The following is a 13,444-nucleotide window of genomic DNA, read 5'->3' on the forward strand; positions in this document are numbered from 1 at the left end:
CTCTCCTGAGAAATCTGCTGATAGCCTTATGGGGTTTCCTTTGTAAGTTATTTTCTTCTGCCTGGCTGCCCTTAGTATTTTTTCTTTGTTGTTGACTTTTGCTAGTTTCACTACTATATGCTTTGGGGTTGGTCTTCTTGTGTTAATAAAGTTTGGAGATCTATTGGCTTGTGTCACATGAAGTTCCATCTCTCTTCCCAAGTTTGGAAAGTTCTCAGCTATTATTTCTTTGAACAGGCCTTCTGCCCTCTTCTCCTTCTCTTCTCCCTCTGGTATACCTATAATCCTTATGTTGCATCTCCTAATTGAGTCAGATATTTCTCAGAGAGTTTCTTCATTTCTTTTTAGTCTTAGTTCTCTCTCCTCCTCTGTCTGCAGCATTTCTATATTCCTATCCTCCAAATTGCTAATTCTGTCCTCCATATTATCGACCCTACTATTCAGAGAGTCCAGATATTTCTTAATCTCCTCCATTGTGTTCTTCATCTCCAGTATTTCTAGTTGGTTCTTCTTTATAGTGTCAAGCTCTTTTGTGACGTAGCTCCTGAACTCATTGAGTTGTCTATCTGAATTCTCTTTTAGCTTGTTGAGTTTTTTAATAACGGCAGTTTTGAAATCATCGTCATTTAGGTTATAGATTTCATTGTCTTTGGGATTGTTTTCTGGGTGCTTATCATTTTCCTTCTGTTCTGGAGATTTAATATATTTTTTCATACTGCTTGATGGTGTAGATTTGTGCCTCCGCATAGAGATAGAGTTTAGTTGCTGCTTCCACTTGTTGTGACTGGTGTGTGTGTGGGGGGCAGCTGTTTAGACTGCACCAACCAGGAACCCTATCAGCTGTTACTGACTGGACCTGGACCTCATAGTCACAGTGGTCCTGTGGGGTCCCTCATCGGTTGTGGGGGCAATCGCAAGGGGGCCTCAGGCTGCTGGTGCCTACTGTTGCAGCCCACTTAGACACACTCCCTCCTTGTGGTCTGCAGCGGTGTTGTGGGCTTTCCCAGCAGCCAGTAGCAGGATCACCTATAATCACCACTTTGTCCCTAACAGAGCCCACAAGATCACACTTGTCCACTATAGGTCCCAGCAGAGCCATGGATATCTTCTGCAGTCAGTTGTTAGCTCACCTAGCTGTGCTACTTTTGCCCCAGGGCCTTCCTGCCTTGCGATTGCCAGTCGGGACCTCTCCACTAGTGCTGTGCAGAGGCTTTCGCTGAGGCTGCTGTAGGAACCTGGAGTTCCCCCTGGGCTACGTAGCCATTTCACCGGAGCTCCACTCTGCCCCACTCCACTCTCACAGGATCTCTGGGAGCCCTTTGCCTTGTCTGGGACACGGCCAGAGTCCGTGGGCCTGGCAGTGGCTTGTAAGATGCTGACTTGTGGGGAATTCTGCTCTAGGGAGCTTCCTGGTGTTCCGAATGCTGGGCGGAGCCTCCCTGCCAATGGCGAGCAGAGGCTTTCCCTGCTGGGGAGGTGCGGGGCCCTGGAGCCTCCCCTGGGGCCACAGAGTTGGGCACTGGAGCTCCAACCGTGTCCCCAAGCACCTCTACGGGAAGTCCAGGTGCCCCCTGCACCGACCCGTGTGCCGGAGACCGTGAGCCTGGCAGCAGCTTGCAGTCTGGTGCCGTGCCGGGGAATCTGCCCACTGGGAGCTTCCCTTTCTTCTGGATTCTGGGCAGGGCCTCCCTGCTAATGGCCAGCGGAGGCCTTCCCTGCTGGTGGGTGCGGGACCCTGGGGATTCCCCCTGGGCTTAGGTGTAATCACGGGGGGCTTGGGTAGGGCTGTTGTCACCTGTTTCCACCATCACTCTGCTGGTGAGTGCACACTCCCGCCCTTGGTGTGTGGTGATGCTATGGGGGAGTGCGCTGGAAGAGAGCCTCCTGCAGGAACTAGGCTGTCCGGAGGTCAGGGGTCGGGGGTCAGAGAGTTTTCACCTATTTCCACCTCCTCCAGGGGGGAGGTCCGTCCGCCTTCCGATGTATAGTAGCACGAGAATCTTAGGCGTGTTGAGATGCTATCTGGATATCCTTTGTTAATCGGTGAATGTCCAATTAGTTGTGGATTCGATGGAGGAGAGACAAAGAAGACCACTCACTCCACCATCTTGGTCCCGCCCCTAGGGTGCATGTATCTTTATGCATTTGTGTTTTTGAGTTCTTTGGATAAATACCCAGCAGTGGAATAGCTGGATCATATGGTAGATCTATTCTTAATTTTCTAAGGATACTCCATACTGCTTTCCATAGTGGCTGCACCAGTTTGCACTCCCACAAGCAGTGTACAAGTGTTCTCTTCTCTCCACATCCTCTCCAACACTTGTTTCCTGTCTTGTCAATTATAGCCATTCTAACCGGAGAGAGGTGATATCTCATTGCAGTTTTGATTTGCATTTCCCTGATAGCTAATGATGTTGACCATCTTTTCATATGCCTTTTGGCCATCCATATATCTTCTTTGGAGAAGTCTCTGTTCGGATCTTTTGCCCATTTTTTAATTGGGTTGTTGGTTTTTTTTGTTGTTGAGATGTATGAGTTCTTTGTATATTTTGGATATTAACCCCTTATCTGATATATGGTTTGCAAATATCTTCTCCCAATTGTTAGGTTGCCTTTTCATTTTGTTGATGTTTTCCTTTGCTGTGCAGAAGCTTTTTAGTTTGATGTAGTCCCATTTGTTCATTTTATCTTTGGTTTCCCTTGCTCGGTCAGACATCGTACTTCAAAATATGCCACTAAGAATGATGTCAAAGAGTGTACTGCCTATGTTTTCTTCTAGAAATTTCATGGTTTTGGGTCTTACATTCAAGTCTTTAATCCTTTTTGAGTTTATTTTTCTTCTTGGTGTAAGATAATGGTCTTAAGTAGACTTTTAGTAAAGGAGCCCTCTCCTCATATTGCTGGAAATGCAACAATGCCTTGGTCCCGTTTCAAATTCGTGCATTGTCTTAGTGCCTCTGTCTGAAGATTCTGAAGATTTCAGAGTCCCTGTTAGAGACAGCACAGCCTACCCAGAAAAGTGATGTGGGTTTAACTGGAGGTCAGGTTTTAATGACTACAAAGAAAAAGGCATGACTCTGAATGGCTACAGAGAGAGCAAATAAGTGATTTACAACAGACACTGCAAACTTGCATCTTCTTGGAAACTGGTGGAAATATCCAAATAATGAGAGAGTATCAAGTAAGGGGGACTAGTGAGTAAGAGCATGTGCTTCTTGCCTTAACGAGGCATCACTGACGGTGAGAGTGAAGCACATCAGAAGCACCCAGCAGCTCTTCTCTTCTGGATGTCTTCATCACGGTCCTCAGGATCTGGTCAGGAAGGCATCTCCCAGGGTGATTGGAACCTCAGTCCTCAAAGTTCCCAAGGGCACAGGCAGAAATCTAAGACTGGAGGGATGCCTCTGGCTCGGACAGTGTTTACACATAGTTTGATCTTTTTTTACATTCAAAGTTTCCAAAATTTAAAAATTAGGAGGTTTCTACATTCCAGTGTCCTTTAGAAAGTTGGAGGATCTGGGCCCATGGAGCCTGCTAAGAATGGAGCCTGGTCAGCTAGGATGCATTAGTCTGCAGCCTCTGTGGAGGGCTCACCCTGGCGTGGGTGCTGCGACGTCGAGCTCTCTAAGGAAGGGGCAGAACACTCGTGATCAGAATGTTCGAAAATATTTGTCTCCTCAGGCCTTGGTTTGCCGCAAGCGTTGGTAATACTTGGCAAGCCCTTTTGAGAAATGGGCACCAGTTTCCTCAGATGAGATGCTCAATACAGAAATTCACTACATAAGACACATAGGACACTTGAAAGATCTGAGGAGGATGTAGATCACTGACGAAGGCAACTTGTAATCATATAAATAAGTATTTTGCTGTTTATTAAATGCGTCTCGAATCATGGATGTTAGGCAATTTTGTTTGAATTAAAAAGATCCTTGGACTCACGAAAATTGTCATAAAGTCACAAGCTGTATCTTTACCCTTTTTTCCTGTTTTTTTTTTTCTTTTTTTTCTTTTTGGTATTGCTTGCTTTTTTCTCTTCTGTCTTCATTTTGCCAACTTGAAATTAGGGGCTCTGAGCTGAAAATAAAAGAGAAATATGACATATAGAGCATCTCTACTACAGCTCAGAACTCCAGGCAGGTGCCATAAAGGTGCAGGAGAATGTGCTGAGGCTGGACGCCGCCCCAGTGTCCAGGAAGACAGCGTGGAAACACACTCAGTGAAATAAATCTTAAGGTATAGCTTGGGCTCTGTGAAATAAAAGGCTACCAGTTCTCTCGATGGCATTGAAAATTGCTCTTACGAAATCCTTTATCTTATTACCATATGAAACATCCGGGCCAGTCCTTGAAATGGAATAAGTGCTCAATAAATGGCAGCTATTATTTGCCCAGTCTGTGCAATTACAGGACAAAACTGCTACTCAGCTATTGTACTCTTTGCCGCTAGAGGGTGCTCTCTAGAATCTTACTTCGGCCAACTCTGATTTAACAAGGTGACTTATATATTTGGAAATTTAAAAAACCCTACAGTCATTTCAAGTTAACATGATCGTGGACCTTCTTAATTTAAATATAGCGTAGAATACACTTCATGTAATCTTAAATCTTCCCTTGATAGCTGAGGTATTCTGAGTGCTCTGGGGCCATAGTTTTCAACCTGTTTTCTCTGTGTAGGGTTAGAATGTTTATGCAGATTGAGTAAAGGTCTGAAGGCCCTCTCATCCCTAAACAGATTTCCATTTTCTTCTAAAACTAGAATACAGAAATAATTTAATTTAATTTAGGTTTCTGTAGAGTGGCTTTTTAGATTTGGGGCTAAAATGCAACAGTGGCTTAGCTAACGAGATACGCTTGTCCTTGCTATGACATTCACAGAGGGAATGTCTTCCCCCTGATCTTCTGGAAGATGTTGTAGTGTTTTGTTTTCTGAATTTAAAAGCCAAAGCACATCTAAGACATCAGCCAGTCCCACTCCTTCATATTACAGATGGAGACACTGAGACCCACAGTGTTAAAATGCCTCCCAAGTCACATGGCTGGTCAGAGCAGCCACCTTATCTTGTCCTTTGGTCTTTTTTCCTTTTGAAGGCACAGCAGGCTTTTTTTATAAGAGAGATCCAGCTGAGCCTACACAGATGAGTGTGAATTTAAGGCCTGAACACACTCATTCACTCAAAAATCATTTATTGAGTGTTTATAATATGAAAAACAGTAAGGAGTAGGAAGATACTGTTGAATTAGTCATGATTCTTGCCCTTTAGGGGCTGCCATTTAGATCTTTGAAAAACTCATGTAGGAGAAAATAGCCAGAGCTTAAGCGCTGAGCCACAATTCAGATGGCTACCGATTATCATGCCCACTGTGTGGAATCTGTTTCCATCGCTCTGTGGGGAGAATCAGGCTGATGCCCTTATCATGGGCCTATTTGATAAAGTGATGGAGTAGTAGAGAACTCGGTGTGGTAGAGATGACATTTGTGTTCAGTATGGAAAAGGTTTCAAGTCACAAATTCCCCTTATCCCGAACACTTACCTTCACAAGGAGCCATGCTGGCTCTGTGGTATTCTGAATGAGAAAAGACCTCTAACAAGAAATTTGCAATTAAGCACTGATTTAGCTGGGTTAAACCCTTTCAAGAATGAATAAATAAACCTATCATTTTACTGCCCTGTGGTTTGTAATAGCTGTCTTGACTGTTTGTGGTAAACATATGGCAATCTCAGCAAAAAGCAAGGGAGAAAGCTCTTGGCACGTGAAGGAATGAACTCATGAAGACTCTTTTTGTGTCTTACCTGGTCTTCGGATTCTCGAACAGGTTGTGGGCTGAGGTCCAGGCATGGCAGATAAGCAGGGTGACAATAAATGTAAAGCAAAACCTTCTAGAGAAGGCTGCTGATTGTTATATGGCTTCTACATTATCCCATGATAAAAAAAGAGGTGTGGGGGGCTGGCCCCGTGGCCGAGTGGTTAAGTTCACGCACTCCGCTGCAGGCGGCCCAGTGTTTCGTCAGTTCGAATCCTGGGCGCGGACATGGCACTGCTCATCAAACCACGCTGAGGCAGCGTCCCACATGCCACAACTAGAAGGACCCACAACTAAGAATATGTAACTATGTACCGGGGGGCTTTGGGGAGAAAAAGGAAAAAAAATTAAATCTTTTAAAAAAAAAAAAAAAGAGGCGTGGATGGGGCCGTCCTGGTGGCATAGGGGTTAAGTTCGTGCACTCCACTTTGGCACCCCCAGGTTCACAGTTTCAGATCCCAGGTGCAGACCTACACACTGCTCATCAAGCCATGCTGTGGTGCCATCCCACATACGAAACAGAGGAAGATTGGCACAGATGTTACCTCAGGGACAATCTTCCTCAAGCAAAAAGAGGAAGATTGGCAACAGATGTTAGCTCAGGGCCAATCTTCCTCACCAAAAAAATTTTAAAAAAGAGGCATGGTGCCAGATGGTAGTCTGGCTACTCGGGCGATTCAATAGCCATTGAGTGGATTTAATTTCCAGGTAAGAGATTTGCTCATTTTCTCAATAAGTCCACTGAGCTGTTATCTTAAAAGGTTCTATGTTATTTGTATTGTGTCTCATTTCTTCACACCAACCATAGCTTGGGACTTGGATAAATAAAATATGTTGTTGGGGAAGGTTAAAGTATTTACTAAACTGTGTTAATTCCTTTTGTTCTAATCTTTTTGGGTTCAGGGTTTGGGTTTGGGTTTGCTTCATGTAGTCACTCTTGGTGAAGCATATCTAATATCCTCTCCTACATGGCAGGCTGGCTGGAAGGAGAAGAACAGAGAGGGAAAGTGGAAGAAAGTAGGGAGTTATGTGGGAGAAGCAGGGGTGGGGTAGGGGAGGGCTGGCAATGAAGTGAGGCAGAGGACCTCTTCTTGACAGAGTGGGCTCCTTCCCTTTTCCTTGTGTCCAGGTTGCATAGCCTGGACACAAGGCTGATCCTTTGCAAAGGACGATCCTTTCCTTATCCTCCCAGGGTGGAAGTCTCTCTAAGAGAAGAGAATAAGCTCTTCCTAGAGCTGCTTTTTCATAAGGGAAGAAGCTGAGTTTCTTTGAACACAAGCCATATGGCTGTGCCTCACAATAAATACTTCAATTGTATTTCTGTCCACTCACCTCGTAAAGATGGTTTTAAGTCTGTGCAGCAGTGACACTTGTGAGAAAGAGGTGAAGGAATTGTTCTGAGAAGCTTGTGGCAGCATCCAAATTGTGTGAGGTCGATGGGGAGATGGGACCATCCAGAGGAATGAGCCAACATCAGGGTCAATCCTTTTCATGGGGTTTGTTTTCCTTTACCCAGAGGCCCCAAAGACAAAGATCCTTCTTTACCGGGATATATTTTTTTCAGCATTGACTAGAAAGCAAATATCGTAAGATCAATTAAATTTTGTTAATTCATTCATTCAAGCATCAATTAATTTTGGTAATTAATTCATTAACATAAGATTCTTACACTATATATAGAGATATAAATTTGGAAGCAAATTGTAAGTTACAGGTATATATTGCATAAACTTTAGAGCAACAATTAAATCAGGAGATATCAACTTATATAAGGCAAGAACTTATATAACTGAAAAGAGAAATAGACAAGTCCATAATTGTTGTCAGATTTCAACACTCCTCTCTGTGCCCCTTATCTATACACTTTCAAATAACCTATATGTCAAAGAAGAAATCACAAGATAAATTAGAAAATATTTTGAATCAAATAAAAGTTAAAAACATGACATTAAATTTGTGACATAGGACATCCACAACTGGTCATAATGTAGTAATCAGGACTGTATTTACAACTGAAATACCAGGAAAACATGTGAAACGATGTTGAGACATTGAACAATAGACAGTGCATGACAGTGGTTCCTGAGCAAAGGAAAACGACCAGGGTGAACCCACGACTTCCTCAGCTAATTGACTAGAGAAAGTTTCCAAGCGCAGCACAGGGAAGGCTCACCCAAACAGAGGCTGATGGTCTCTCTGAGCTGATAAGCCAGAGCTGAGGATTTGGGAAAGCCAGGGTAGCCAGACTTCTGAGGGCAGAGGTGTCTGGAGGAGTCTGGGAAGAGTTCACAGAGGCAGGCACATAAACTGGGCTCTTGTTCTGTCCATTATTAAACTGGAGATGAATTTCAAAGATGAGCAAAACTTTCAATATATTTACAAATCTTCCTTGACTTACGATGGGGTTACATTTTGATAAACTCATCGTAAGTTGAAAATGTTGTAAGTTGAAAATACATTTAACACCCGTAACCTACTGAACATCATAGCTAGCCTAGCCTACCTTAAACATGCTCAAAACACTTACATTAGTCTATAATTGGGCAAAATCATCTAACACAAAGCCTGTTTTATAACAAAGTGTTAAATATCTCGTGCAATTTATTGAATACTGTACTGAAAGTGAATAACACAATGGTTGTGTGGGTACAGAATGGGGGTAAGTGTATGACTTCATGATTGGTGGCTGACTGGGGGCTGCAGCTCTTTGCTGCTGTCCAGCGTCATGTGAGAGTATTGCTCCGCATATCACTAGCACAGAAAAAGAACAAAATTCAAAATGTGAAGGAGAGTTTCTACTGAATGCGTATAACTTTTGCCCTATCGTATAGTCGAGAAATTTTAAATCAAACCATTGTAAATTGGGGACCGTTTACAGTTGAAAATTTGGGGTAGAAAAATTTAAAAGACAACAACAAGCCCTGTAGCCTTCTATACAGTAGTCATTTGGACTCTGGGGGCTCTGTCGAATCCTTATCTGGTCTTCTCAATTCAGCTGAAGTTTACTCTTCCCCACGAAGGAGGCATTCCTCTCCCCAAATTTACAGGTGCTAGGAATACTCTAACGCTCCCCCTCCCCCAGGTGGCTACTAGCAGAATAATTAGCAGAGCCTAATGTGGCTAAAATGCCATCACACTTTGTCTATGGTTCTAATGCACTCTCTCTTTTCCTTTCTAAAAACCTTAGAAATACGTTAGGTAAAAGCAAATTTGCTGTGTCCTGTACCAGTTTAAAAGACTCATTCTTTTCCTTTAGCCTATAAGAATTGTAGGAAATACCTAGATGCCTAATGATCTCTGAAGACAAGTCATATCATACTTTTCATTCATTAAGCAAATCTATATCGATACAATTGGATGTCCACATGCAGGAAAATGAATTTGAACCCCTTTATCACATAATAAACAAAAATTAACTCAAAGTGAATCACAAAGCTAAATATAAGAGCTTAAACTATAAAACTCTTAGAAGTAGACATAGGAATAAATCTTGGTATGTTAGGTTAGGCAAGGATTTCTTAGATATGACCCCAAAAGCACAAGCAATAAAAGAGAAGATTAGTAAGTTGGACTTTATCAAAATTTAAAACTTTTGTACTTCAAAAGACACCACCAAGAAAGTAAAATGGCATCCTAATGACGGGGAGAACATATTTGCAAATCATACATCTGATAAGGGACTATGTCCAGAATATATAAAGAACCCTTACAACTCAATAACAAAAAGACAGACAACCCAATTAAAAATGGATTAAGGATTTGAATAGACATTTTTTCAAAGAAGATAGACGAATGTCCAATAAGGACCTAAGAAGATGCTCAACATCCTTAATCATCAGGGAAGATGCAAATCAAAACCACGTCACACCCACCAGAATGACTATAATCAAAAAAAGGGCAATAACAAGGATGGATGAGGATGTGAAGAAATCAGAACCCTCATACATTGCTGGTAAGAATATAAAATAGTGTAACAACTTTGGGAAACAATTTGGCAGTTCCTGAAAATGTTAAATATAGGTTTACCATATAACCCAGCAATTCTACTCCTAGATAACTACTCGCTTTTAGTGGGGTTATAGCACTAAGTGCTTTGAAATGACAATTAAATATCTCTTGGCAGGGATTAGGTCTTGTGGTTGACCCACTCGTCACAGGGCAGAGAGCAAAGCAAAGAAATGGAAGCAGAGGAGGTGCCTACAGATGGGAGACATTGTGCTTGGAGTGTCCTCTGGTGGGGACTGCCTGGATGTGCAGAAGGGGTCAGCGGCAATTGGGGGTTAGGATGAGAAGTCTGGGCACCCCATGAACTAGGGAGAGAGGCCAGAAAGGAGTAAACTTCAAGGGAGAGAGGTTTGATCAACCACAAGGAAGACAATGAACCTGGCTGCGAGTTCTGCATCATTGGAGAGTCAAAGAAGAAGCTGACTTGTTGGGGAAGGTCAGGTTGAAAGGAAGCCAGGATTCGGACCAGCGTTCTCTAAGCCTCCTAAGTTTGTGACTCTAAGTGCCAGGCACTGAAGACAAAATCCCTGGTTGACAAGTTCCTGGCCTATAGTTCCAAGTGGTTTATGGGAATCAGCCCTACCTACGATCTCCCAAGGCATCAATAATCCAGTTGCATTGAGCTCTGAGATTGAGCCTGGATCTGAGTGAATGGAAAAATGCAGGATTCAAGAAATTTAGCTCAATTTAAGGGTAAACTGTATCTCCTGGAGCACCAAATTCTGGGCAATAGCTACAGAACTCTGCAGAAGTGGGGCTAGTGCTCCAAAACTCTTGCAGTGCTTGCTTTCAAGAGAGCTGGTGAAGGAAAAAAGATGGAAAAACTGTGATGGATGAGAAGACACTCTAGAAAGATGATATATTAGTGACTTGACTATGCAAATCACTTTATTAGACAAATTTTTTTGTTTCATTCATTTTTAGGAGAAAGAAGAACATCATAATAAACTAAAATGATATTAGAGATGTCTTTTCCTTAACAGCTTGATAGGAAATAGTTTATTCACAATAAACTGTATCTGTTTCAAGTGCACAATGCCATGAGTTTGACAGTTATATTCACTTGTGAAACTACCACTCCAATCATGATGCTGACTATTTCCTCATCCTCAGGAGATTCCTTGGGCCTCTTTGCAGTCCATTTTTCCCTCCACCCTTGGTCACAGCACCCACTGATTTGCTTTTCTTCACTGCTGTTTGGTTTGCATTTTGCGTGAATGGAATCATAGAGTACGCGCTCTGCTGTGTATGGATTTATTCACTCAGCATAACAGTCCTGGGAGTCATCTGGGTGATTTTGTGTATCAGTAGTCCTCTCCCTATTATTGCCAAGTAATATTGCATTAAATTTGCCAACGTATACTGCATTTTATTTACCTTTTCACATGTTGCTGGATATTTGGGCTGTTTCCAGTTTTTGAGAATTATAAATACAGCTTCTATAAACATTTGTGTACAATTTTTGTGTGAACATAAGGAGTGGGGTTACTGGATTACGGTGTGCATACTTTTATAAGAAACCACAAAACTCCTTTTCCAAAGTTTTACATTCCTGTCAACAAGTATGAGTGTTCCAGCTCTGCGTCTTTACCAGCACTTAGTATCGTTAATTTTTAAAAAACAATCCTAATAGGTATATAGTAGTAATTTTTTAAATTTGCATTTCCTTAATGATTTATGATGGTGAGCATCTTCCCATGTGCTTGTTTGCCATCTGTATTTCCTTATTGGTAAAGTGTTTGAATCCTTTGTATTTGAAAAGAATTGGGTTGTTTTCTTATTGTTGATTTTTGAGAGTTATTTATGTATTTTGAACACAAGTGCTTTGTCAAATATATGTATTGAAAATCCCAGTCTGTGGCTTGTCTTTTCATTCTCTTTAGACTGTCTTTAACAAATAAAAAATTTAACTTTAATGGAGTCTAATTTACCCTGTTGGTCTGTGCCGTTGTGATTGTTTTAAAATATTTAAAAAAATTGTTTATCTCCTTTCAGAAGTTGTAGTTTCATTCCCCTTCTCTTGAATATGGGTTATAGTTAGTGACTCACTTCTAATGAATACAATGTGGTGGAAATGATGATGTGAAATCAGTAGCTCTGAGGAAAGCCAGCTACCATGCCATGTGGACAATCAAGCATCCTTTCAGTGGTCCACGTTGTGGGGCACTGAGGCCTTCAGTCAACAGCCATGTGAGTGACACATCTTGGAAGTGGATCCATCAGCCTCATTCAAGTCTTCAGATAACGTTAGCCCCAGCTGACACCTAACGGGTGTAAGGTGATATCTTAGTGAGAAACCCTGAGCCAGAATTACCCAGCTAAGTCGCTCCTGGATAATAAATGTGTAACGTAATAAATTTTATTATTTTGAGCTGCTAAGTTTTGGGATAATTTGTCATTCAACAGTATATAAATAACATACTTTATTAGTTTTCTAGGGTCGCCATAACATATTCCCACAAACGAGGTGGCTTAAAGCAACGGTAATTTGTTTTCTCACAGTTCTGGGGATCAGAAGTCTGAAATCAAGGTGTTGGCAGGACCAGGCTCCCTTTGAAGGCTCTAGGGAGGAGGAATCTTTTCTTGCCTCTTCCAGCTTATGGTTGTTCCAGGCATTCCTTGGTTTGTAGCTGCATCATTCCAATCTCTGCCCCCACCTTCACATGGCTTTCTCCTCTGTCTCTGTGTCTTCTCTTCTGTCTCTTATAAGCACATTTCTCATTTGATTTAGGGCCTACCTAGATAATCCAGGATGATCTCATCTCGAGATCCATAACTTAACTAGATCTGTAATGTCCCCTTTTCCAAATAAGGTCACACTCACCGGTTCTAGGGCTTAGGATGTAGACATATCTTTTTAGGAGTCGTCATTCACCTACTACATAGACCATCATTATTTCTTACCAGGGTTGGTGCAATAGCTTTTTTTAATTTTATTTTATTTTATTTTTATTGAGTTATTGATAGGTTACAATCTTGTGAAATTTCAATTGTACATTAATGTTTGTCAGTCATGTTGTAGGTGCACCACTTCACCCTTTGTGCCCACCCCCCACCCCACATATCCCCTGGTATCCACTAAACTGTTCTTGGTCCATAGTTTTAAATTCCTCATATGAGTGGGGTCATACACAGATTATCTTTCTCTTGCTGGCTTATTTCACTTAACATAATTCTCTCAAGGTCCATCCATGTTATTGCAAATGGAATGATTTTGTTCTGTTTTGCAGCTGAGTAGTATTCCATTGTATATATGTACCACATCTTCTTTATCCATTCGTCTGTTGATGGGCACTTAGGTTGCTTCCACGTCTTGGCTATTGTAAACAGTGCTGCAATAAACATTGGGGTGCACAGGACTTTTGGGATTGCTGACTTCAGGCTCTTTGGATAAATACCCAGTAGTGGGATGGCTGGATCGTATGGTAGTTCTATTTTTAGTTTTTTGAGGAATCTCCATAGTGTTTTCCATAGTGGCTGCACCAGTTTGCATTCCCACCAGCAGTGTATGAGGGTTCCTTTTTCTCCGCAACCTCTCCAACATTTGTTGCTACTAGTTTTAGATATTTTTGTCATTCTAACGGGTGTAAGGTGATATCTTAGTGTAGTTTTGATTTGCATTTCCCTGATGATCAGC

At 41.9% G+C, this 13,444-nt stretch overlaps 1 long non-coding RNA gene across 1 annotated transcript in view; it reads right to left on the reverse strand.

Annotated features, from left to right (window-relative positions):
- Positions 1-2,584: 2,584 nt before the first annotated feature.
- LOC124239811 (uncharacterized) overlaps positions 2,585-13,444 on the reverse strand; it is a 40,655-nt gene continuing 29,795 nt past the window's right edge. Inside the window, exons 2-3 of the long non-coding RNA XR_006888701.1 lie at positions 7,135-7,372; positions 2,585-4,074 (exon numbers count right to left, since the gene is read on the reverse strand). This is a non-coding gene — a long non-coding RNA (uncharacterized LOC124239811). The remainder of the gene's footprint in view (positions 4,075-7,134; positions 7,373-13,444) is intronic.

The sequence above is a fragment of the Equus quagga genome, chromosome 5 (assembly GCF_021613505.1).
Source record: "Equus quagga isolate Etosha38 chromosome 5, UCLA_HA_Equagga_1.0, whole genome shotgun sequence".
Taxonomy (NCBI): Eukaryota; Metazoa; Chordata; class Mammalia; order Perissodactyla; family Equidae; genus Equus; species Equus quagga.